General features: G+C 39.0%; 1 protein-coding gene across 5 annotated transcripts in view; it reads left to right on the top strand.

Moving 5' to 3' along the window:
* The window catches only part of Snx24 (sorting nexin 24), a 155693-nt gene that overhangs the window by 41182 nt on the left and 86919 nt on the right, over window positions 1-27592 (top strand). The window contains exon 2 of one of the 5 annotated variants that reach the window (XM_047556717.1): window positions 10100-10160. The exons of the other annotated variants lie outside the window; for them this stretch is intronic. The gene's annotated coding sequence lies outside the window, so the exon portion shown is untranslated. The remainder of the gene's footprint in view (window positions 1-10099; window positions 10161-27592) is intronic. 5 annotated transcript variants of the gene reach the window in all.

Below are 27592 nucleotides of genomic sequence, written 5' to 3'. Positions count from 1 at the left end.
TTGTTAAAACGCAAAAGTCAAATTTTATTTCTTTACCAATAAGTAATACTCCTTTTTTTTTTTTTTTGCAGTGCTAGGGATGGAACCCAGGGCCTTATGCTTACAAGGCAAGCACTCTACCAACTGAGCTATATCCCCAGCCCAGTAATACTCCTTTTTGAGAGGGATATATGATTTATTTGTTTTAGAAAGACAAAATGCACTCATATTTATGATGACCTTTTGGACCTCCTGACACAACTTGTTTCTTTATTTGGCAAGTGTTTATTGTGTCCCTACCTGATGCCTTAGACTATGAGGGACAATAAGGAGATCATAGATTTATAAAATGCAGTATCTTTCCTGTAGGAATTTACAGACTCTTTGAAGAGATTACAACAATGAAAACAAGTATATTCTCAGGGACAGAATACAAAGAGATGATAAACATTCTAGAGATGTAGGGACCACCAGAGTGAACCAGAGGACTGACATGCAGGGTGAGTGAACATACCAGCCAGTCTTAGACTTTGTTGCTCCACTGCTGCCTTGTTCCATCTGCTCCCATCCCAGGCTTACCTGGCCCTTCGCTTTTTTGTCTCTTGTCATTGCCCTTGAACTTCATAAATTTATGTTGGTCTTATAAACTTTGTGTGTGTGTGTGTGTGTGTGTGTGTGTGTGTGTTACTAGGGATCAAACCCAAGACCTTCCAAAGTGCTCTACCACAGAACTACATCCCTAGTCCTGTCTTCCAGCATCTTGAGTCTCCATCCTCTTTCCTTTGGATATATCTTGCACATGTGTTCCTGTTCTTTGTGACCTTGGCCTCTGGGGGTAAACACAGTGCCCACTAGGTGCTTGGCTGTAGGATCCTCCTCCACAGTGACCCTAGTGGAACTGTTCTGTCTTTGTCTTGCTTCTTATTCAGAACATTCTGTAGACACCTTAATTCAAAATGTCCAAGTAGAATTTTGCTATCTGTATTCTATTTTTCTTGCTTCCATAAATACACAATATTCTTTTATCTTATTTTTATAGATTTGAGTCTGGGCATTACCATTGTGTTATTCAACTTTCTGTTGTTATGACAAAATAACCTGAGAAAAGCAAATTGGAGGAGGAAAGATTTATTTTGGCTTATGGTTTCAATCTGTGATCAGCTGGCTTGCTTTGGGCCTGAGGTGAAACAGAGCATCATGGTAGAAGGGCATGATAGAGCAAATTTGCTTAGCTCATGGCAGCAGGGAAGTAGAGAGAGAGATTAGGTAGGGGATCCCAAAGGGCACACCCCCAAAGATCTGCTCTCTCAATTAGGTCACTCCTCCTGCAGTTTCCACCACCTCCTAGTAGTCCATTCATACTTTGAAATCATCAGTAGCTTAGTAATCCACTTATGAAGTTAAAGCCTGTGGTCGAATTAGTTCTGAAGGCTTAACTCCAAACACCACTACACTGGGACAAAGCCATCAACGCATAAACCTTTGGGGGACATTCTACATCCAAACCACATTGATCATCTACCCAATTTCCCAACATAAAAAATATGAATAGAATCACTGTCTGTCTCTCTTCTGGGTTTGCAGCTGTTTACCAGATACCTCTCTGGCCTTGGTGCCTACACTGTTTCCTCCTCCGGCTCCCACTTTCCCTGTGTACTTGTGTTGAGAAGCCATCCTATGTGTCTGTAGGTGGCTGCATCCTGCCCTATGTCTCTCCACTTTTGAATTTTCCTCTCTAATTTTGCTCCCCCTTGGTTGTCTACAGTCTGAATGTCAGTCCTGTGGGCACAGTTGTATAAATCCCTTCCCAGTCCTGTCCCAGCCTGCCTCTGTGACCCCCTCCGAGCAGGTTCTCTTCCCCTGACTTGACCAAGTTTCAGCTCATACCAATTTCTCAGTGTTGCACAAATGTTTCATAACAATGCTGGTTCTGTGTCTTCCTACTTATTGTTCCATAGGCCTGAGCCCTCCCCAGTCTGTGGTCTCACATTCACCCTACAAACAAAGAACCCAGTACCTCACTCAAAAACTTGATCTTCTGTGAATCATTGCTTATCTGTCCCAGAGTTGATTGCATTCCCCTCTGCATTTTATGGCTCTTTTATACAAATGTGTGTGCTGTATTATCCTGGCCAGCCATCTGTCCCTCCACTAGTCTGTGAACTCTGACCTGCCGATCTTGCTTTATGCCTCCAGGTACCTCTTAGGGGCTGGCACCCACACATCTTCATCTTTGTGAATGAAGGGCCACATTGAATCAAGTTTTCAATGTTTTATTCATTGTGTTTAATGTTGAGCTTTGTTTCTTAATTATCCTTGAATTTTCATTGAGTTTAGTGTTTCTGCACCCGTATTCCTATATTTTTTTTTATTTAAAGCATAATTACTAAATGAGTCTGAGAAAGTCTGTTTCTAAAATGTTTGTATTTTTGTTAAACTCCTATGTTGCTACATTTCTGATGTCCTTCCACTGTGGACTACTGCTCTAATTAAAATACTCTATCACTTTACAATTATGTTCTAAATTCTTATCCTACTACTTTTCCAGTAAGCACATAAAAAGATATAAATACAATGCATATTAAAATTAAAAACATAAATTTGAGTGTTGTATCTAATTGGTCTTAGAGTTAAGTGGCACGGTAGAAATATGAGAATTTGTTGTTTTTTATAGCCCTAATAAATTTCTGGGTTATGTGGATTAAATTTAACACTTTTTTTAATTTAAAAAAAAAAAAGTTTAGACAGGTGTGGTGGTGCACACCTGTATCATCTTAGCAACTCAGAAGGCTGAGGCAGGAGGATCACAAGTTCAAGGCCAATTTAGTGAGACCCTATCTCAAAATTAAAATAATAAAAGGTCTAGGACTATAGTACAGTGGTAAAGCACCCCTGGTATTATGGCTATATATTAGATATCCCCCCAAAACTCATGTGGCAAGTAATGCAAGAAAGTTCAGAGGTGAAATGATTGGGTTACAAGAACCTTAACATAGTCAGTATATTAATCCCTGATAGGGATTAACTGGATGGTAACTGTAGGTAGGTAGGGTGTGAATGGAGGAGGTGGGTCCCTGGGGGTGTGCTTTGCCATACATATTTTGTCCTGATTGAGCAGACAGTGCTCTCTCTCACTCTCTCTCTCTCTCTCTCTCTTTCTCGCTACTTTCTGGTACCATGTTCCCAGTTGCTTTCTTCTACCACACCCTTCCCATGGTGTTCCGCCTCCCCTCCAGCTCAGTGCAAAGGAGTAGGCCATCTATGGACTGAGACCTCTGAAACCATGAGCCCTCAAATAGATTTCTTCCTCTAATTGTTCTTGTCAGTCCTTTTGGTCATAGCAATAAAAAAGTTGACTAAAACACCTGGTTTCAATCCCTAGTACCACCACAAAAATTTTTTTTAAACTTAAACATAATAATTGTATGTATTTATAGGATTCCATCTCATGTTTTGATTCGTGTGTATATTGCGTAATGCTGAAATCAGGGTAAGAACATCCATCTCTTCAAACGTTTATCATTTCTTTGTGGTGAGAACACTTAAAAGCCTTTACTGTAGATTTTTTAAAAAATATACATTATTTTTTGTACTGGGCAATAGTACAGCAGCACTCTTTACTCCTATATAACTGTAGCTTAGTAAACATTGACGGATTGTTCTCCAACCTTCCACTCTGTTCTCAATTTGTATGAGATCATTTTGTTTTTTCCCAGTGCTGAGGATCAAACCTAGGGCCTGTGCATGCTAGGAAAGTACTCTACCACTGAGCTGCACCCCCAACTCTGAGATCAGCTGTATTGTGTTCCATGTATGAATGAGAAGATATAGACTTGTATTTCTGTGCCTGGCTTGTTTCACTTAACATAATGATCTCCTGTTTCATCCATGTTTTTGCAAATGATCATATTTCCTCCTTTCTTATAGTTCTGTAGCATTCCATTGTGTATCTATACCACATTTTCTTTATCCATTCATTAGTTGATGAACACTTAGGTTGTTTTCCTAACAGTCTTAAACACTAGAGCAAGAGAAACTTGAGAATCATAGGTTGTTGAAGTAAAGCACTCAATAGAATACCTACTTTTTTTTTTTTTTTAATGATTTTAAGTTCATTAAATGTCTAAATGCCTTTTCTATGAATCTGTAATTACATGCTCCTGGGATTTAAAATATTATCATATAGTTATAGTTTTCTTCTGTATTGTCTAGATAAATCAATAATTTACAGAGTCATCAGATAATTAGGCTTAATGTGTTTAGTTCTGTTCATTATGCTCTATAAAGTTAATTTTATGATCAACAGAAAACATCAAATAAGAAAACTAAAAGTTTCTCATTGATAGTAAGTCCAAGACTAATTTTCCTTTTGATTTTGACTTAAATTCCATGGAGTTTAACTGGAAAAAAATGCCCATGGTCATGCACCCACGTGGAAGGAAGATTGACTGGCACTCCAGGCATGTCCGGAGAGCCTGGTGGGCATTTCCCCTCTCGTGACCCATCACACACAGCCAACCTTTAGGGGCCTGGTCTGGGTGTTGGCCCCCAGGAGTCATTGAAGTTAGTGTATAAGAACATAGATGTTTCTATTCAGAGAAATTCTTCCAAGTCCTTAATGTTCTCAGTGAAAGTATGTGTTAGAATAAATTGTGTGTACAGCCCACACTCCAGCAGTGTAGATGTGAAATGGGACTGAAGTAAGCATATTTGACCTCAAGAGGTGTTGAAGTTTTTGTTTGTTTGGAAGTATTTTGTTGTTGTGTATTTGTTCATAGATAAGGGCCCTAATTTTATCCTGAGATCATCAGCAATGGGTGGAGAGTGGAGGGAGGTGGGGCTTTGGGGGTGAGAAGCAGTATGTGGAATGGTTAGTCCTGACACTGGGGTGCACAGGGAGAGCTCCTAATAGTTTTTGAAGAAGGCTCTGGTTCTGTATCTTTACTATATAGCTGGGGATGGTCAGCCACAGCCACTGACTCATGAGGCCTAGGTACTACAGCTTAACTCATCCCAAAGTAGCCTTAATAAAACATCATACTTGCCAGGTGTGATGGCACATACCTGTAATTCCAGCAACTCAGGAGGCTGAGGCAGGAGGATCAAAGCCAGCCTCAGCAACTTAGTGAGGACTTTACTAACAAGGAGACTGCTCAAGTGGGTCTGAGTTTCTTCAGCCCTATCCTTTATTCTTTTCTTTTCTTTCTTTGTGTGTTTTTTTTTTTTTTTCCTCCCCGGGGGGTGGTTGCTGGATGCCGTGTCTTTATTAGAGAAAGCAAAGATTACATGGGACTTAAGAGCTGGTGTTTGGGCCTTTTCTTTTTGAAAACTGAGGTCTACATAAGGAAATGGGAAAAAAAACGAATGGAAATGGCTAATGTTTATTAAACATTGTCTTAGTGTCAGATAATATGCTAAGCACTTTACATGCACAGTTTTGTTACTTCTCAGAGAAAGCCTTTAAGGTTCGTGTGCTGTTAGTATCTTTTTATAGAGATGAGAGGAGAGTGAGGCCCACAGAGGTTAAGTAACTTGCTGGGTCACACGGTAAGTGGGGGTGGGGGCACGACTTGAACACCAGCATTATGACTGCAGCTCCTGCTCCTGTGTACCATGCCAGGTTCCCTGGGTTTGGATACCAGCCACCAGTGCTGTAGGAAATGATTTAAGTGGTGCCTAGACATAGAATAACAGTGAATCACAAGGGAGAAAGTTATTCTCTTTGCACTTATCTTTTAATCCTGTGTCATTTCCCCCACTCCCCTAAGAAGTTCTCCAAAAGCTTTAACTTGACTTTGCTAATCTCTCTTTCTAAAGAAGAGAGAGCCACTTCAAACTCAGAGCCTTCAGTAAGAAACACAGTTAAAAAAAAAAAAAATTAGTGTTTATCTTCTGTTTATGGCAAGTGATATAGGTTTCTCATATCTGGTTGTGACATCAAGCTTTCTTTAAATCCTAGCAAAGTAAAAAAAAAAAAAAAAAAAAAAAATCTGTTTAAAAAACAAAACAAAACTTCAGTCCAGATAGGATGCAGATGTTGCCAAGTTGTGAAAGTAGTGTGGGAATTTGTAATTTGGGAAAATACTTCCTCAAGGGAAGAATTAAGGAATAAAGATAAGATCCAGACAACCCTCAGGGGAGGGCTTCAGCATTCTTTCACCTAGGAGTCAGAGGGCTGGTGGTAATTCTGTCCCACTTACTGCCTTTCCCTTTTCTTATGTTTGAGGAGTCGCGTGGCAGAATATTAAGTCTGTCTGATTTAAGATTCTGTTCTTGGCATGTACTGATTTATAACTATGGCCATCTGTCTGCATTGGCCATGGAAATGGGAAGAGGATGACATTATCTTTAAAACCAAAAGGAGCAATTGGTATGTAGAGGTCTTCAATCTGATATCTTGGTTCTTAAAACCAATTAAATTCTCCCATTTATAAGTAAACTTCTGCTGTATCTCAAGTTACCATTTTTTTGTTTGTTTTCCTAACAGTGCCACAAAAATCAAAGAAATATTCATTTAAACATCTTTACACAGTGGTATAAAAGTTTTCAACTGACCAGTTATAGTTCACTAAGTGGTAATTCTATTTTTTTTTTTACAGGACAGTGCAATTAGGTTTTGGTAAGATTGAGACTTCAGTGTCTCTTCGTATATTTGTCAGGACAGATTCACAAGTAGTTTGCAAGTGTTCATGAACAAATCAGGTTAGTAATACATTGATACCAACTCAAGTAGATTGTCCTCATCACCACATAGACAAAACAGTCAGGAGATGGGTTTGGTGCTGTAAGCACAAGTGGCATGATATAATGAAGTTGTATTCCATTAAGCTCTTGTGTGCGGGGAGCAAAATGTCATCACCTGAATGTGGCTGCATTTCTGTGATACAACCTCATCTGTTCCGTCAACTGGTTTTGCTCTGATCAATAAGCAGTTTTCTGTGGCCTTTCACTGCTGTCAGATGTCATTGAGTGATGTAAATGCACGTCAGAAACTAGAAACTTGACAGCTCACCCAGAGTGGGAAGGGAGAGAGGTGAGGGAAATCGCTGTAATAGACATGGTTGACAGCTGACATCTCCTTGGGGTAACTGATTGGATACTGTAGCAGCCTCTCTTTTCCCATATAAACAGGAAGGAAAATGATACTGTTATGTATAAAAACCAGAGCAGATGTTTTAAAATTATTTAAGGGAAAAATTATTCTTATAAGTTGCAACATAGTCATTGTGTAGGGTATTTGCATAAACTAAACCCAATATAGTTGATGTTGGTTTTTGACAAAGAACAATTAAGGCAAATGAAAATATTCTGTTTCTACCCATTTTTCTCTATCATACTCTGCCAAAGCTATAATTAGAAAAGTTTGTCAGTATAGAAAGAGATGTAGCCAAAAAGACAAAATAAAGCAGTTATACAACAAAAGGAAGAAAGGGAAGGTTTATGTCCTGAGTGGGAACAGTGTGCAGGCCCCCAGCTAAGTGAGAGAGCCAGAGGTGAAGCAGGGCAGTGTGCCTCCTGTTGTGCAGCAGGGAAGGGCCTGAGACTGGCTCTACTCAGATGTGCACAAAGCACAGGCAGGATCAGTTACCTGTGAGCTCCTGGAGGAGGACTGAGTGTGGGACCTGGTCAAAGGCAGTCAGGAGACTTCCCACTGTGCATCTATTTTTATTTTTATATTTATTTCAAACCATGTGAATATATTTTCTATTCAGAGTATTAAATTATAAAGAGACATTTCATATAAGAAATTGCCTTAAATACTTGAAATATGATATTACGCTATTACCAAAGGATATGTATTCCAAGAGCACTTGGGTTAGATTCTTCATGGCCAAAGCTAGAAAAAGTGTTCAGACATATTGTAATGAGGGGTAATAAAGTCTCATTAAATGCTACTTTATTTTATTTATTTTATTGTTATTATTTTTTGTTTGCATTGAACTAGGGATTGAACCCAGGGGTGCTGTACCACTGAGCTACATCCTTTTTATTTTTTCAGACAGGATCTTGATAAGTTTCTCAGGCTGGCCTCAAACTTGCAATTCTCCTGCCTCAACCTCCCAACTAACTGGGATTACAAGTGTGTGCTACCACATTCAGCTTATTAAATGCCATCTTAAATGATTTTAATGCCATTGGCTAAAATTCAGGGACACTTGGATTGTGAAAAATATATCAGTCATTTATTGAGTGCTTGCCATATACTAGACACTATTCTCCATGCCTCAAAACTATTAACTTATTTAAACTTCTGCAGAGAAAAATTATCATCTCTTATTAATCAATGAAAAAACTCATGCTCAGAGAACTTCTCATACAGCCAATGAGAAAGCTATAATTCCAACCCAGGTTTTGGGTCTCCAAAGGTAAGTCTAGAGTGAGTAACTGTGGAAGAACTGCAAATGCAGGCACAGGTATCTGAGCATGTGTATATCTTGAGGACAGTTGCATTAGCCTCGCCAAGCCATCAAGAGCAGAGCATAGGGTAACATCGCTGGGTGGCCCTTCATTGCGAGTCTTCCCCATTGAGATGACTCTCTGGCACCATCTGCATTTCCTTCCAGCTCCCATTTAGTCATAATAATGTGCTTATGGCTGGTTAAACTCTGTCTCCTCTGAATTCAGTGGGGAGAGATCACATTTCCCTTGCTGCTCACTGTACTCCCTGGCTCAGGAAAAGTACTTAATAAAGGAATGACTCAAATACTACAGGCAGATCTTGCAGCAATGACCAGATTACATTACGTGGGTCATCTTCGACAAACAGCCTAAGGGAAAAATTCTTTCTCATTTTTCACTAATGAGGATTGTAGGGTTTAGACCAGAGTGGATTGAGATCTTACAGATTCAAGGTAGAAAGATTCCAGTTTATTCTATAAATAGTAAACCATCACTGTACTCTTAGGAGTAAGAGCTATAAAGAAAGAAAGTTTAATAAAATCACCAGAAATCAAGTTTGCTTTGAGAGTGGGAAACTTAATTGAAACAATCCAACAGAACAAAAGTACTTTAGAACTTTAATACTCCCATCGTGGTGTGCAGGGGCGAGGTGCTCATTGCCTTGTGTGTGTCTTGAGACCACCCCTCTCCTAAGCTAACCTCCTGGGCTGCAGTCCAATCTGCCTCCCTGTTCACAGCCACCCCATCTCTACCGTCTTTTATATTTTTACTTTTTCTTTTGATGTTCTTTTCTGAGTTCAAATTAGTTCCATCACTACAGCTCCTCCAGGACCCAGCCTCAGGGAGAAGGCTTTGATGAGTGAATGAGTGAGTAAGTGGGGGAGGTGTTGTTTAGGTAAGGTGTGACTGTGGAGGATGGAGGCTCCAGCGTGGATGATTCCTGGCCACCTCCCCTTTGATTAGGTCGAGGAGATGGGAGGGAATGACAGTAGTAGGAGATAGATGGAAAACTGTGCTTTGGATATTATCAGTCCATTCTCCACCTTTCTTTTTCTGAAACTGACTTGAAGAATCTTCTCTGGCTTCACACCTTCAAGGTGCTTCCTGTGATACATAAATAGGCTCTAGGTATGTGTGCCCATATATACCCTTCTCATCTTCTCCCAGTAACATTTTGGATAGGAAACCAGTATCTGGTTGGTACTTTTCTTATACTTCTTATACTTCTTTCTTATACCTCAAAACTATGTCACCTAATCATGGCATAGTTTTTACTGGAACCTAATGTGGATCATCGTAACAGGTAATTCCAGTCATAAATAGAATACATTGCTTCATCCTGATGCATGCTAACCTGAATATTGTAGATTGTGGCCCACATTTTTATGGATCCCTACCATCAGGACATTTAGTTAATTTGGGGACCTCATAGTTCTCTCTTGCAGTATCCTTTCTTTGTAGGAAAACTCAAGTTATTCTTCTCTTGGAATTCATTTTCCTCAGAGGCTTCATTACCTTGGTGGAGATTCTGGTATACTTGTATTAGTTTCCTTGTTCTCTTTTCCATTTGCTTGAAGCAGGCTTAGTCCAGGACTGATGGAACCCTGAGGATACCCTCTGCCTTGCACCTTTCTCCTTAAGCCAGTTTGTATAGGATTCCCCCGCCACTCATTTCCCTGTCCCTCTTTCCCACCCTTACTCTGATGTTTCTTTTCTTCAGGGATCACTGCCAACCCCTGGAGCTGTAGCGCCTTTGCTGGAGGGGGCGCCACATACTGAAGGTGAGGCCAAGGACCACTGGCCAGCTCCTTGGACAGTGCCCCACAGACCTGCTGGGGTTTCTCCCTCCTCTCCACACACAGAGCAGCCTTCTCTGGGTCTTGCATGGTTTGGGAGGGGAGAATGACCTTTGATAAAAAGGTTCTTAAAAGGAACTTTTGATTTCATTTTTAAAATGCCAACCTATCATTTTTCTTTTGGAATGTTTAAAGGCCCAACTTTCTACCTGTTATATGATTGAGTTCACTTTTAAGTTGATGTAATATAATTATAAAATGCTTAAATGAAACATTTGAAACTCAGAAATTTGAGATGGAAGAGTTCTGGATAAAACTGTGGAAGTTTCGGACTCTTCGTTTTCATCTTCTGTCTTATATCCCTTCCCTCTTGGCTGCTACTGTGCACCCAGATTTCAAGCCCCAGACAGAGAGCCACCTGTCTCTTCCCTCTCTGTCTGAAGTCCAATAGCAAGTCTGTTGATACTCCCTCCTAATCATCTTTTAAAATCTGGCTACTTTAATCTACTCCTCTCCATCTTCATTTTCTTGGCCCCCTGTCCCATCATCTTTACCCTAAAATATTGTAACCACCTCCTGCCCAGTCCTCCCATCCACTCTGAGCTTTCTAGAATCTTCTAAAATCAGAAGCTTTGCACCTCTGGCCAAGTCATTTCCTGTGCACAGTTACTGCATAACTCTCATTGCTTGTGTGATGGCCAGTCCCTAGCTTGGCTTTTGAGGCCCAGCTTGGTCTGGCTGCTGCCTGCCAGAGCAGCTGCTCTTGATCCCTCCTACCCCTCAGCTCCAGTCTCACAGTCTTAGTTCCTCCAATAAATCTTTTGTTGAACTTAGCATTTGTCTTTGCCCTGTCCTGGCCTCCACCCTCTCCTGCTGGCTCCCAGCCTCAGTGCCAACATCATCTCCCAGGGCTTTGGCCTGACGAGCCTCTCCGTTTCCATGCTCTCTGTTGCTCTCTGTCCCCTTTCAGCATTGGCATGCCCTTAATTGACTGTAATCCCAGTATCTGGCACAGATAGAAGTGATTGATACATTTTTACTAAATAAACAAATAAATAAAGTAACTACAGCCTGAAGTAAGAGTGAGTGATTTATCCAAGATGGCGAGGCCACTTAATATCAGAATGAGGACAGAACCCACAGCACTTTCCACTGTATCTGTTTTTCGTCTCTTTATTAGTAGTCTGGGCCCATACACATGACTTGTTCATTCTGACTGCAGAAGGAAAATGTGCCTCTTTACTGTTTCCAGGGAGCAGGGTCTCTGATGTTTTCAGCCCTCCTGGAGTTGGCCTCTGCTGGTGCTTTTCCTCTGGCCCCTCTTGGGGTACATCACTGAGGACCATCTTTGTTCTCTTGGCATCATTAAGCTAGAAATTGAATGCTTCTAACTTTTCTTAATTCTTTAAAGTATCTGTTTCAGATTTGTGTTTATTTTATGCCATGCTTTCGGATTTTAGAAGCTTTTATTCTACATCTTGATCTTTCTGCTTTCTTACCAAAGTTTTATCTTTGAAAAGTCTCTGACTTGGGGGCTTTATCTTTAACATTTTGCTTCTCAAATTCTATGTAGTTATTTCTGTGGATTAATGACACCTCTGCCCTTATTGACCCACTTTAAAGAAAGGATCTATTTGCCTAACAGTGGCATGTACTCTGTTTTCCCACAATGCAACCTCTTCCCAGAGACTGGGTTGAGTAGTAATCCCTCCTCACATAAGATGCCTGGAAGCTGTCAGGTTGGCCTTATCTGGTGGGTGATTTGGGATGTGAGCTCATTACGCTTGCATAGCATACTTCGTCATGATCTTTTTTCTCAGCTCGAGACTGCACAGAAAATTTACTAGCTGGCCTAAATTCTGTTATTGGGATCTATAAAACTTAACTACAATTCCTTTACTCATTTTTCCCTGAAAGTACTTGAAGATTGCTCCCCAGATATAAATGTCTTCCCTACTCTTCAAATGCCACAGAGAAAGAGTCCTGCTCCTGCTGTGACTTGTCCATGGAAAAGACTGTTTCATTTGATAATGGCCTTAAAATGTGGCATCCAGAACTGAGCTCAGTAAACCTTTAAGAGGTGATTTGGTGTAGACCTAGCATATAGGTTTTTAACTTCTTTTCACTACTAAAGGAATAAGGATGTTTGCTTGGTTCAGTTCCCCTTTGGCTTCAAATTTGGTTACCAGACATTTAAGAAGGAGGGTTTGAAGAAAACCGTGGTGGTGTGGTTTTACATTTGCCGCTATGTCTTCAAAGCATAGTGATCATATATTCATCATAAATTTTTAGACCTTGGTATAAGGACTCTGCCCCAAAGCCATTAGCACAGAGCCTGGAAATCATGAAGATGTGTTCTTCACGTATTAGCTAAACATATGTAAGATAGATATGCTGTAACTTCATGGTGTTCAAGGCAAACTGTAGGTACTGTTGTGAATGATGCTGACCTAATAGGAGATGACATTGAGGGCAATGAAGATTTGTCTGGGTGAGAAGAGGTAGTAGGGATAAAGGCCCCTTGGTCTTATTCAGTGATTAATTTTAAGGGCTGGGAGCACAACCCAGTAGTAGAGCACTTGCCTAGTATGCACAAGGCCCTGGGTTCAATCTCTGGCACCACAAATAAAAGGAAATAAAAGAAAATTGTTTAAAGAAAGGCAGCCACACCAGACACAGTGGCACATGCCTGTAATCCCAGGTTCTGGAAGCTAAGGCAGGAGGATCGCAAGTTCAGAGCCAGCCTCAACAAAAGCAATGTGCTAAGCAACCCAGTAAGATCCTGTCTTTAAATTAAAAATACAGAATAGGGCTGGGGATGTGGCTCAGTGGTCAAGTGCCCCTGAGTTCAATCCCTGGTATCCTCCCCCGCAAAAAAAATAAAAAGGCAGCCAAATCATATCCTAGAAGACAGACCACTCTTCCACTGTGAGGCTTTGAAAAGTCATTTTCTTTTCACATCCTGCTTTTATCTTCTCATCTAAAATGATGATGATAGACTGCCCTTTGTGACTTGCGTGAGCTATTAAATAATGTCACAGTGTTGAAATAAGGATGATTAGATGATTGTTACATGACTGTTAAATGTTTCAGAGGCACCTTGGTTTGGGGACTCATCAGCTCAGGCTGCCTAACAGAATACCACAGACCAGGTAGCTTAACAAGGGGAATTTATTTTCTCAGTATTGTTGAGGCTGGAAGTCCAAGATCAAGGTACTCCCAGAGTTGCTTTCTGGTGAGGTCTCTACTCATCGCTTTTAGAGAATAGCCTTCTCTTTGTCTTCATATGGCTTTCCTTCTGTTTGCACTCAGAAAAAGCTGGATCTCTGATCTGTCTTTTACTTTAAAGGACACCTGTCCTATCAGATTAGGGACTCACCTTATTGCCTTTTAAAATCTTAGTTTCTTCCTTTCACACCTGACTGTAAATACAGTCACATTGAGAATTAGGGCTTTAACATGTGAATTGGATGTGTGTGTGCGTCACAATCCAGTCACATAACAGGAGCTTCGTTGACAAAGTTTGTAGTTTCATTAAGTGACCACCTGATGAATATACTTCTATTTGCCTCGTTAGAAGACCAAATTCTATTATTTGAATTACTGCCAAAGAAGTTGTATTCCCCATTTGCACATACAGCTATCCTTAGGACATTTTGGAAAGATAATCTGGTTTATATCATTGGGGTAGCACTTAAGTATATTTCTTTATAATTAATTAAATTTACGTGTCTCTTCTTTACTACATTTTAAACTCCTTGAAGCTATGAATTAGAATGGGTGGAACATTACAAAATCTTGCTGTGTCCTATGTCTCATAAACCCTAGCATTGATTAGAAATTCACTAAATATTTCATAGACTTTTAGAACTAGAAGAGTATGTGGTGTAGTTTAGCATTGTCATATATTTATAGAAGGACAGAAAAAGGTGATCCAAAAGAGTTAAGTGTTACCAAAGTCACTGAGTCCTGGAAAAAGAGAAGAATGTGGCCTTTATGATATGTAGTTTTCTACTGTGTACCGGGTATTGCACTGCCTTTGAATAAAGTGTAAGTGAGGTTAAAACTCGTGATTTAAGAGGGGATGCTTTATATACGCTTTTAAATACATCTCCCGATATACAAATCCGAAGGTGTATATGTCTAATCTATTAAAAAAATTGTTTTATACTCTTTGTGCAATTACAACTTTTTGCCACTTATTAAGACTTCAGAGACACAAACCAGTAGCTCAGTAATTGCTTTCTTGAATCTGCCTTTAATAATTACATTTAGTAAAGCTGTATCGAAAATTAGAAAGGCAGAGACTAATGGAAAACTAGATTTTTCACTGAATTAGAAAGCAAGACAATCCATATATTGACAACACTTCAAGTTGAAACAGATCAGGAAAACTGTTTTGGACTGTTTGTGCAAAGAGGCAAACCTGGACCTGATGGGCAGTGGCATCCACATTTTATGGAAGCAGAGAAACTCTAAGAGATTTCATGTAAATCGGCATGTGAAGAGGAGAGAGTCCAGGTCTGATTTAGATACAAGTCATTTGAATCTTTTAAAGCCTGGAATTTCTCCTTGGTCCTAACAAAGAAGTAGAAAATAAAGAATTGTGTTAATGAAGTGGGAATATCTTTGAATAAGAAAAAGTACAAAACTCATTTGGGGGTCATATCTTGCAATCAGAAACAGACCTGGGTAGGAAAATGGCGAGAGGGCTTCTCTATATTTGCTTCTGTGGGCTTTGGTATTGTGCTTTTTCACAGTCAGAAAAATTAGTCATTTTAGCTTTATTGTATTTCAGAAAGCCTATGAAAAAGATCTAATAGTATATTAACTTAGAGTTATTCAAATATTAGGAAAGTAGTTGATGTAATCATTGTAATTAAGCAAAAACAAAAGCAAAACACAGATACATCTCCTTTATCAGAAGGAGTGTGTTTTTGTAGAATAGCCAAGAGACAGAGCAAGTAGCCTGCTAATGCGCCAACATTCCTCCCAAATCAGACTCTGGCTCCACGGTTCACATGCGTGAGAGCCCGGTGAATCCTTCCCATACACAAGGTTACAAAAACTTCAGAAAAATGCCTTTAAAAAGACCTGATTTTATGTGTCAAATCACCATGGATATCCTAGCTCAACCTAAATAACTGGCTGTTTTCTGAGTCCATCGCTTCCAGAGAATGAGTGCAATTGTTTGCTTACAGTCTTTGGCAGTGGGATATTTTATGTGTCCCTCCAAGACAAGAGGAAATGTCTAGAGACTAGAGACAGGCTTTATTGCATTCCATTTTGGGCCAGGGAAGGAGAGGAATGAGGATTTTGGAAAAGAAGCCAGTGCAATGAAAAGGAACAGAGAGCATGTGGTGGAGCCTCTTTGAGAACAACTGAGATAAACCTGAGGCTACATTTGATAGCACTCTGATTTCACAGCCAGAAGTTGCACACAGGGTAGAGAAGTAGGGCAGGGTAGGTAGAGTACAGGGTAGGGTTGTTTCATTTTAAGAACTAAATTTCTGTTTAGCAAGAGAGTTACAAACCAAGGCAGCTAACTGAACGAAATCTGCTTGTGAGCCATTTGAACAGTCGGTAGCATGCAGTGAATGAGTTGGCATTTGATTGCCCTGCGCCTGTGTGTAAAGCAAAACACAGAGTATGTACATGTTGCAGTCTCTACCTTAGAACAGCCTGGAAAGAAGTATGCGTAACAAAGCAATATGCAGTTGTCATATGTAAAGGAAATATTAAGACGTGAAAAAGCACCTGGTCAACTCCCTCATGTTATAAATATTAAAAAGAAGTGATTTTCCTGTCTTTATGGCTAATAAGCAAGTGTCAAAGGGACACGTGGAACTCAGGATCTCCAATTCATAGCTACATTTTTCATTATTAAAGGTCACTTTTACTCAAAAAATTTAAAAAATATGAACTATATATATTCAGTGTAGAAAAATCGAAAAAAAATCTGAAAAATTTTGCAAAGAAAGAAAAAAAATTCACAATTTCCTCCTAAATATTTGGCACTTATTTTCCTCCCCCATCCTCCCCCCCTTTTTTTGTACTGGGGATTGAACCCAAGAGAGTTTTACCACTAAGCTATATCCCCAGCCCTTTTTGTTTTGAGACAGGGTCTTGCTAAGATGCCTAGACTGACCTCTAACTTGCCAACCTCCTGCCTCAGCCATCTGAATAGTTACTGTATTTAAACAGGATGTACTATTTATCCTTGAGAGTTGATCAGCTTACCCCCCTGGGAATGTTTTTATGTATTGGACTGATATTGTGAATTTTAGTCTGAAGAAGGGTAGGCTTGGCAAAACCATGGTTTGGACTCTTAATAGCAAATGAAAGAACGCATCATGGTTTGAGAGTATTAGTTCCCTACCTTGTGAACTATTTTTGCCCAGAAAAGGACTTATCAAAAAGTTTCCTTTAAATCTGTGTGCGCTGGCCTGCAGGGAAATGCTTAGCAGGAGATTCACAGTTGTACTCTCTCTGTTTGTACAGAAATACTATGGGGAGAAAGAAAAAAGTTCATATCCAGGTGATCGAGGTGATTGAATTGTGAGTGTCTAATACATTAAACTGAGGGATAAAAAAAAGGTTTATCCATCCTCTCAGAGCAATGTTGAGAGTTCTCAGATGTTAGTCACTTCAGATTTAGTACAGGCTCCTGGGAATGGCATGAATTACAGCTTTGCATTTTCAGTTTCTCTGTAGAGAGTACACATGTCATATTACTAAGGGAGAAAAAGCAACCCATAGAAACAACAAGAACGCTGCCAAATCATTATATTTTTGCAAGTCAACAGCTTTTCTAGAATCCATTGTTCTTTCTTTAAAGGAGTCAGACAAATTAAGTGATTATGATATATCATGTAACTAGGAGAATCTCTTTGTTTGGGGTAAAAGAAATCGATACATGAAGCTCTAGCAATGGCCTTTTTCTCTCTTTCTTTAGTAGCTCCTTATATATGAGTTTAGAAATGCTGATTCTACATGAAGAATGACAGTGATTCATGCTGAGGCCCAGCCTTGTTAGACTCCTAACTTCGCTCTGAGAGTCTTTGACACTGATATTGAATATATAGATCTAAAAGAGTTAGCATTTGGTTTAATTCAGAAATTTAGTTGTAAATTCTTCATTAAATAAACAGTATTTAAAACTATGTAGCAGTGCAGATTTTTTAAAAAGTGGATTTACTTAAATTTAACACAGTGAAGACTATTCCTAAATTAAGGTGTTATACCATATTCTGTAATTAGCCTTCTCCAATTGCTCTATTGTAAGTTGCCACCTTTCCCCAGGAACCTGATTTCTTTTACCTGACTCCATTCCTATTCCTATCTCCACCCCCAATACATGCCACTTTCTAAAACTTACTGTATTTTTATATTCATTGCCTGTTTTCTGTCTCCTCTAGTACACTACAGTAGTATTGAGGACAGAGATCTTTACCACTTTACTTCAATGGTAGACTTCAGAAACCTTGAACATGCTGGGCACAGTGGTGCACACCTGTGATCCCAGCTACTCTGGAAGCTGAGGCAGGAGGATCACAAGTTGGAGGCTAGTGTGGGCAAGTTAGTGAGAACCTGTCTCAAAATTAAAAGGGCCAGGGATGGAGCTCAGTGGTAATACACTTGCCTCACATGCTTTAGTCCCTGGATTTGATGTGGGGTGGGGCTTAAACTGATGATATTCAGGAAAATGCTAGAATATGTTGAGCACCAACCATATGTGAGACTGGGTGCTAAGTGGTTTATATACCTTGTCTTATTTTTTACTCCACGTCTAGTCTTACCAAAGAGGTGTTTTCATCCCTATTTTGCAGAAGAGGCGACTGAGATATAACAGGATGAGCAGCACCTGTAAGGAAGTATAGCCAGGAAGCAGCCGATTTGGATATCATGATACCATATCATGTAGCTTTCCCCAGAATAGTATTAATGAAGACTAATAGTGCCTTTTTAATAAAAGGTCTTTATTACAAAGCCTGAGGAAATAGTCCTCATGAGTAGTAGTATTTTGACCAATGAAGAGCACCTGACTACCAGAAAACATCTTGTACTGCACAGTCTGCCTCTATCGTGTCTACCTTACTGGCTCTTCTTTGTAACAAGTCACTCATCCTTTTCACTATAAAATTGCTAAACTGAACTGAGGTGTCATCTCATTCTTCCCAATGTGTTATCCTTCTGTGTTCATCAGCTTTCTGTCACTGTAACAGAATGCACGAGATAATCAGTTCATGAAGAGGACAGGTTTCGTTTGGTACAGTGGCACACAACTAATCCCAACTACTCAGGAGGTTGAGGCAGGAAGATCACAAGTTGGAGACCAGCCTGGGGAACTTACTGAGACCCAGTTGCAAAATAAAAAATAAAAAGTGCTTGATATACCTCAGCGGTAGAATGCCCTTGGGTTCGATCCCCAGTATGGGGTGGTGGGGCATTTATTTGGCTCACAGTTTTAAAGGTGTCAGTCCATGATCAAGTGGATCCATTCCTTCTCACCTTTTAGTCCCCTCTTTCCTTCTTTATTTCATGAACTGAACCTGCTTTGTTGCCAGGTGCTGTTTGAGTTATCAATAACACCACAATATTTAACAGGTCATTTTTATAAAGTCAGACCTCAGGTCTGAAAATCACCCACTCAAGAATTTTGGGGTTTTTATTTGACCTCAAAGGTATCATGAATCAATGATAACATACAGTCTCCAAAAACATTTAGGCAAATGCAGGTTGCAGCTATAGAATTCTAGGCTAAAATCAAGGGAGGTCAGCATTCCACTGCTCCCTGTGCTGGTCAGTCTTTGTGAACCCAGGAATTTGAGTTCATGTTGACAGAGGCAAGTGCAGAGACCTCTAGCACACACACATGGCAGGACCAGCACCTACCTCCAGTGCTGTAGAGATGAGTGAGTGTGGCCAGTGACTCTCACACGCGATCATCTTTTTTTCCTCTCCATCGCCCCTAACCCTCTTCCCCCAAAGATACACTTGTGACAACCATTAGAAGTTAATTATATGAACAGGTAATGTTGACTGGGGCTCTTGCTAAAAGCTAGACAATATGTTAAATGATTTACATGGATAATCATATTTAATCCCTGCAGTGAACCTATGTGATAGGCACCATGGTAGGTTTCATGTTAGTAGGTGAGGAAACAGGACTATAAAGGTTAAATAACTTGCCTCAAATTGTAGTGTGTTAACAGAGCCCAGAGGAAAGCAATGACATACACAAGACTCAAACCCTGGCAGTTTGATTCAAGAGCTAGAATTTCATCGCTGTGTTAACGGCAAATCTTATGCATGAAATGATAACATCAATATTATAATTTATACATTTGGAGCTAAATTGGTTCTTTTCTAGGTAGGCATTAAACCTCACTACCCTTTATACTGGTTCTATGGAATAATTTGTGTTGAGTTTTAAACTACCTGAGAAACAGATTTTGGGCACATCGCGCATTTGTTAATTGTGGAATGCCACTATTTTATTGAGTCCTGGTTTCGACATTTTGAGGAGAATGTTGACAAGTGTATTTTATCCAGAAGGTGGTCAGTAGTGCAAGTTGGAGACCAGTCTGGGGAACTTACTGAGACCCAATTGCAAAATAAAAATTAAAAAGTGCTGGTGATATACCACAATGGTAAGGGCAAGATATGAAAACCAGTTATCTGAAGGATAGCTATGGGAGCTAGAGAAGATTAATTTGGAAGAGGAAAGCTCATAAAATGACGCACAGGCTTCTCACTGCTGACATGGTGAAACTATAAGCCTGATACGATCTAAAGATCCCTAAATAAATATTTAGGTAATCAGACACAGTCTTCCGGCCTTAAAACACTGATGTCTCCCAAATTGATATCTCTGGCTAAGACCACCCCCTAGTCCCCTGCAGATTCAGTCCTACTCAACATCTCTACTGGATGTCTAATGTGCATCTCAGCATAACACAGCCAATGTTGAGCTGCTGTTTGTCCCCATGAACTGATTAAGCCACTCTTCCCCAGCTCTGTAATGGCACCACCTTTCCTCCCATTACTCAGACCAAAATCGTCACCATTGTATAGGATTCCCCTCTCTCGGTCTTTTTTTTTTTTTTTTAAAACAAACTCCATATCCAGTCATCAGCCTGACCAGCCTCACCTCCATCACCACTCAGACCTTACCACTAAGCATCCTGCCATTACTCACTCCAAGCACGTAAACACACCAAGCATTTTCTGTTCCATCCACCTCCCTCCCAATCATGTCCACACTCTAATTCCCAAAACCTGTGAGTGGGTTACCTTACTGGCAGAAGGGACTTTGTAGATGTTATAAAAGTAAAGGACGTTAAGATAAGGAAGGTTATCCTGGATTATGAGGGAGCCCTGTGTAAATGCTCGAGACCTTAGAAGAAGATGAAGGCAGAAGACTAGGTTAGAGAAATGTGACATGAGAGGATTGAGCTGCTGTTGCTGCTTTTGAAGTTGAAATAAGGGGGTTGTAAGCCAAGGAATGCAGGTGGCCTCTAGGAGCAGCAAACAGCCAGCAAGAAAACCAGGGCAGCCGTCTTAAAACTGCAAGGTTACAGGGCTCTGTTCTCTCCTAGAATCCCAAAAGGAAACACAGCCAGCACCTTGATTTTAACCCAGTGAGATTTGAACAGAGAAAGCAGCCAAACCTACTGGAGTTCTGACCTATGCTGCTCTGAGACCATGAATGGGCATTGTGGGATTTTTTTTTTTTTTTGGCATTTTAAAAATTATTTATTTTTAAATTTTTTTACAGACTGCATTTTAATTCATTGTACACAAATGGGGTACATCATTTCGTTTCTATGGTTGTGCATGATGTAGATTCATATCATTCATGTAATCATACATGTACATAGGATAATGATGTCTGTCTCATTCCACCATTTTTCATACCCCCCTCCCTCTCATTTCCTTCTACATAATCTAAAGTTCCTCCATTCTTCTCTCACTCCCCACATTCCCACCCCCATTATATACCATTCTCCACTTATCAGGGAAAACATTTGGTCTTTGGTTTTTTGGGATTGACTTATTTCACTTAGCATGATATTCTCCAATTCCATCCGTTTACCTGCAAATGCCATAATATTATTATTATTTATGGCTGAATAATATTCCATTGAATCTTCATCATGTTGGCTTAGGATCAGACTTCCTCAACAAGACTCCCAAAGCACAAGAAATCAAAGCAAGAATCAATAAATGGATGGACTCAAACTATAAAGCTTTTTCTCAGCAAAGGATACAATCAAGAACGTGAAGAGAGAGCCTGCAGAGTGGGAGAAAATCTTTTCCACATGCACTTCAGAAAGAGCACTTACCTCCAAAATTTGTAAAGAACTTACAAAACTTTTTACCAAAAATACAAAGAACCCAGTCAATAAATGGACCAAGGAACTGGTCAGACGCTGATATTTTTTGCCTCTGGGACACTAATCGTTAGTCATTAATTTGTGTGATAATCTTTGTCCTTCCTCTCCCTTTAAAATATGTCATTTCTGAAAGGGAATTTTTGTCTGTTGGCTGCTGTACTGTTGTTTACCGCATTAATGTCACCACTGCATTAACATGTATTTGCGAAAGTTCCATGCATCCTAATCTTGCACCAAAGGTGGCTTAGTAGTAAATGATGTTTAAATGATACCAGCACATTTTTTAAAAGTTCTACATATTGGTTGCATCACACTTTTTGAAAAATATTTGGCATAAAAATCCATGAAAATTACACGGTAAAATACTGTATTACAAATACTTTCTCAAAACATCATGATAGGCTCCTCTTGATTATTTTTTCCTAAAAAAAAAAAAAAACTAGTCAAAATAGTACTGTTATTTGGGACATATAGTGCATATTTTTACAAAGTAGTTGATACAAATATAATGCTGAAAATTAGAGACCAACTACACTTTAATGATATGATTGTGCCATTTGCATGCTGTTGTTCAAGGCATGGAAGACAGCTTGCCTAAAGTTCCAGAAGTCTCTGGAAAGGAGGTGGGATTTCACTTGTGTGCTGAACAGGGGACAGGATAACGGCCAGCCCTGGGCCTTCGGGTTACCCTTGAGCAGATGTGGGTGAGCCAGCTCTGCACAGGTCCTGACCAGAGTAGAGAGAACTCAAAAAAGAGTTGGCTCTGGTTGGAAAACAAGACTGGGTGAATAATTGAAGCATATTCTGGGGGATTTTGGAAGCAAGTAGAAAAGTTGGTCTCTGCAGAAGCTATCTATGGGTTTGTGATAGGAGGTGCTAAGGAGCTTAGATACTTTTGTTCTTCTGTATGACAAGCTTTTCCAACCAGAAATGAACAGCCTGTGAGAAAGGTTGTCCTCGAATGCCCACGAAAAACATTCTCTGCTTCCTGGTGGAGACTGTCTTACCTCTTTGTAATTACCAATAATTATTCCTTTCATCCAAGCATCTTACAAAGCACCAAGGCATTCGTTATCTAGCAAATTGGTTCAGAAGGTATTGTATCACTCTTATTTTATTAATGAGGATAAAATGACTCAAAGATATTCAGAGATTTGCTCAAGTTAGTAAGTAGTAGAGATAAATTTACCTATTTTCATTCCATTGAAACTAATGAAAAATCATGTAGCCAGTCAGCATGTGTGACTCAATATATTTGAATGCATTTTTCTCTCACACTGAATTGATTGATTGGTTTTGTGTCATATTGATACAGCCTAAGAGGAGAAGAAAAATGAAGAATTTCATGATCAAATGATCAGTCAAGGAGCTGCTGCTAAAATTAGTCAGTACTAAGGTTTAAAATGAAAACCTAGAGTTAAACAAATGTCTATAATCCTCCAAATAATAAACATAAGAAAATATTTCCTCATAACCTTTCCAGAGAGATTTAAAACATTTAACAAGGATTACATCATTATTAGGATGTCTGAAATTAGTATGTGTGCATGGAAAAAAATCAACACTGTTTAAATATGTAAAAGGAAAAAACCAAGATATGTCAGGAACTTTCCAGAACCAGAAGTTAGTTGAAAACTGATTGCTTTGTTAAAAGTACTCGATATGACATCTGTACTCTCCATTTCTTTTTTTTTTCACTTTTTTTTTATTGTAAACAAATGGGATACATGTTGTTTCTCTGTTTGTACATGGAGTAAAGGCATACCATTTGTGTAATCATAAATTTACATAGGGTAATGTTGTTTGATTCATTCTGTTATTTTTTCCCTTCCCCCCCTCCTACCCCTCTTTTCCCTCCATACAGTCCTTCCTTCCTCCATTCTTGCCCCCCTCCCTAACCCTAACCCTAACCTTAACACTAACCCCTCCCACCCCCCATTATGTGTCATCATCCACTTATCAGCGAGATCATTCGTCCTTTGGTTTTTTGAGATTGGCTTATCTCACTTAGCAAGATATTCTCCAATTTCATCCATTTGCCTGCAAATGCCATAATTTTATTATTCTTTATAGCTGACTAATATTCCATCGTGTGTGTGTGTGTGTGTGTGTGTGTGTGTATCGCAGTTTCTTTATCCATTCATCAATTGAAGGACATCTAGGTTGGTTCCACAATCTGGCTATGGTGAATTGAGCAGCAATGAACATTGATGTGGCTGTATCTCCGTAGTATACTGATTTTAAGTCCTTTGGGTATAGGCCAAGGAGTGGGATAGCTGGGTCAAATGTTGGTTCCATTCCAAGCTTTCTGAGGAATCTCCATACTGCTTTCCAGAGTGGCTGCACTAATTTGCAACCCCACCAACAATGTATGAATGTGCCTTTTCCCCCACATCCTCGCCAACACCTATTGTTGCTTGTGTTCTTGATAATCGCCATTCTAATTGGGGTGAGATGGAATCTTAGGGTGGTTTTGATTTGCATTTCTCTTATTACTAGAGATGTTGAACATTTTTTCATATATCTGTTGATTGCTTGTACATCTTCTTCTGTGAAGTGTCCATTTCCTTAGCCCATTTGTTGATTGGATTATTTGTATTCTTGGTGTAGAGTTTTTTGAGTTCTTTATATATTCTGGAAATTTGCGCTCTATCTGAAGTATGAGTGGCAAAGATTTTCTCCCACTCTGTAGGCTCTCTCTTCACATTACTGATAGTTTCCTTTGCTGAGAGAAAGCTTTTTAATTTGAATCTATCCCAGTTGTTGATTCTTGCTTTTATTTCTTGTGCTATGGGAGTCCTGTTAAGGAAGTCTGATCCTAAGCTGACAAGGTGAAGATTTGGACCTACTTTTTCTTCTATAAGATGCCCAGTCTCTGGTCTGATTCTGAGGTCCTTGATCCATTTTGAGTTGAGTTTTGTGCAGAGTGAGAGATAGGGGTTTAATTTCATTCTGTTGCATATAGATTTCCAATTCTCCCAGCACCAATTGTTGAACCGGCGGCTATCTTTTCTCCATTGCATATTTTTGGCACCTTTGTCTAGTATGAGAAAATTGTATTTATTTGGGTTTTGTGTCCATGTCCTCTATTCTGTACCATTGATCTACCTGTCTATTTTGGTACCAATACCATGCCGTTTTTGTTACTATTGCTTTGTAGTATAGTTGCAGATCTGGTATTGCAATACCCGCTGCTTCGCTCTTTCTGCTAAGGATTGCTTTAGCTATTCTGGGTTTCTTATTCTTCCAGATGAATTTCATAATTGCTTGCTCTATTTCTGTAAGGTACATCATTGGGATTTTAATTGGAATTGCATTGAATCTGTATAGCACTTTTGGTAGTATGGCCATTTTGACAATATTAATTCTTCCTATTCAAGAACATGGGAGATCTTTCCATCTTCTAAGATTTTCTTTAATTTCTTTCTTTAGTCTTCTGTAGTTCTTATTGTAGAGGTCTTTCATCTCTTTTTGTGAGATTGATTCCCAAGTATTTTATTTTTTTCGAGGCTATTGTGAATGGGGTAGTTTTCCTAACTTCTCTTTCTGAAGATTCATCACTTATGTATAAAAATGCATTGGATTTATGAGCATTGATCTTGTAACCTGCTACTTTACTGAATTCACTTATGAGTTCTAAAAGTTTTCTGGTGGAATTTCCAGGTTCCTCTAAATATATAATCATGTCATCGGCAAACAGGGATACCATTTCTTGATGTCTGACTCTTTGAAAATCTCCATTTTTCCTCCACTTTGAAAGATGAACTTAGTTCACCCTAACCACGTATTTCCCTCCACACTTAATTTTCACTATGTATATGATTTTAATTTCATGAAGTTCTTTTAAAGATTAACATTATGATAGTTTTTCTGTATGCCACTTTGCATCTTCAACTCCTTTCTACATCTACCGACTTTCAGCAGTATAGTATGTCAAAAGAGAAAATGTGCACCCATTATTGCTTCTCACCTCAGTCCCTCCCTGGTTCACCAATTCCCTTTGGCTGAATATACCATTCTTTTTTATATAGTGACAAGGTTTTAAAATGTTTGCAATCTGTTGTGTAAAATTTATCTTCCATGCTGCATTGATTCATTCTATAAAGTGAGAACAATAATAAATGTCTCCAATATTATAATTATATACATGTATATGTATATATATTTTCACTGTACAGTCAAGAAATGTGTTTGCATGTGCTTGTAATCCCAGGGACATGGGAGGCTGAGGCAGGAGGATCACAAATTCGAGGCCAGCCTGGGTAATTTAGCAAGACACTAAAATGAAAAAAGAGAGAGAAATGTGTTTGGAATTGTAGGGAAGGACATGTTGTTTTATAAATTACTAAATCTGGGCTGGGATAATAACTCAGTGGTAGAGCGCTTGCCTAGCATGTGTGAGGCACTGAGTTTGATTCTCAGCACTGCATATAAATAAATAAAATAAAGGTCCATCAACAACTAAAAGTATATATATATATTTTTAAAAAGGCTGTTTTATTTTATTTTTTTTTAACATTGCCACAATTATTATAAAAGTTTATTCATTTTGCCAACATTTAAAGTTTAACTTATATTTTATTTTATAACTGCCATGCAATCATTATGCATTCAAAAATTTTTTTTTTTTTACATTTATATTTATTCAAACATGTCCTCCTTGTTTCTTTCTTTTTTTTTTTTTTTTTTGCTGTTTGGTTTTATTTTTTTTTTTGTGTAATCATAAATTTACATAGGGTAATGTTGTTTGATTCATTCTGCCATTTTTTCCCTTCCCCCCCTCCCCTCCCACCCTTCCCCTCCATCTATACAGTCCTTCCTTCCTCCATTCCTGCCCCCCTCCCTAAACCCAACTCCAACCCCAACACTAACCCTTCCCACCCCCCATTATGTGTCATCATCCACTTATTAGCGATATCATTCTTCCTTTGGTTTTTTGAGATTGGCTTATCTCACTTAGCATGATATTCTCCAGTTTCATCCATTTGCCTGCAAATGCCATAATTTTATCATTCTTTATGGCTGAGTAATATTCCATTGTATATATATACCACATTTTCTTTATCCATTCATCAATTGAAGGACATCTAGGTTGGTTCCACAATCTGGCTATTGTGAACTGAGCAGCTATGAACATTGATGTGGCTGTATCTCTGTAATATGCTGAAAAAAGGCTGTTTTAAAAAATAAATAAATAGATTACTAAATCTATACTGATCCATGCGAACAGTTTAAGCATTATTTTGAACAGGCATTCTTATTCTTCTATAAATTGTACAAAATCATGTTACATTTAGTTTGCTTTGTAGTTGAACCTTTACATTGTGTACGTTTTCTTGAAGTTTTTGGTGGGGGTACTGGAGGTTGAATGCAGGGGTACTCTACCACTGAGCTACATCCCCAGCCCTTCTTATTTTTTTATTTTGAGACAGTGCTGCTAAGTTGCCCAGACTTGGCTTCAAACTTATGATCCTCCTGCCTCAGCCTCCCTAGTTGCTGGGATTACAGGTGTGCACCACCACACCTGTCTTGTACCCTTTTCCCTTGACTGAGAAGGGCAAATGCTTTCATATTATTGCTAAAATCTTATAAATTATACTTGTGTGTTTTTCCTTGGAGGCATTCTTCTTGGAGTCCTCTGGCCTCTTACTCTAATTTGAATGCTTTCTTAGTCTTCAAAGCTGTCATTTTAGGAATCCCTCCCCCAATTTTATTTCTAGGTTACATCTCCAGTCTTGACCTCTTGAATTTCTTTTTATAATTTAAATTTTCCAAAGAAGATTCCTGAAAGTATATGTAATAACTAGAAGTTTTGTGTTCCTGCATGTCTGAAAATAGCAGTTTACTTTGCACAGGATGGAAGATTTGGCAGGATGTGGAATTCTTTGTTAAAGATCATTCACTACAAACTTTGAAGGCTTTTAAAGTTAAAATTTTAAGCCAGCTTTTCAATAGATTTTGACATTTAATGTGGCAGAGAAAACATTTAGGGTCATCCTAATTTTTGTTCCTCATTTT

This window comes from Sciurus carolinensis, chromosome 6 (genome assembly GCF_902686445.1).
Source record: "Sciurus carolinensis chromosome 6, mSciCar1.2, whole genome shotgun sequence".
NCBI classification, from domain to species: domain Eukaryota; kingdom Metazoa; phylum Chordata; class Mammalia; order Rodentia; family Sciuridae; genus Sciurus; species Sciurus carolinensis.
The sequence above is the reverse complement of the archived record's forward strand: the minus strand, read 5'-3'. Positions and strand labels throughout refer to the sequence as shown.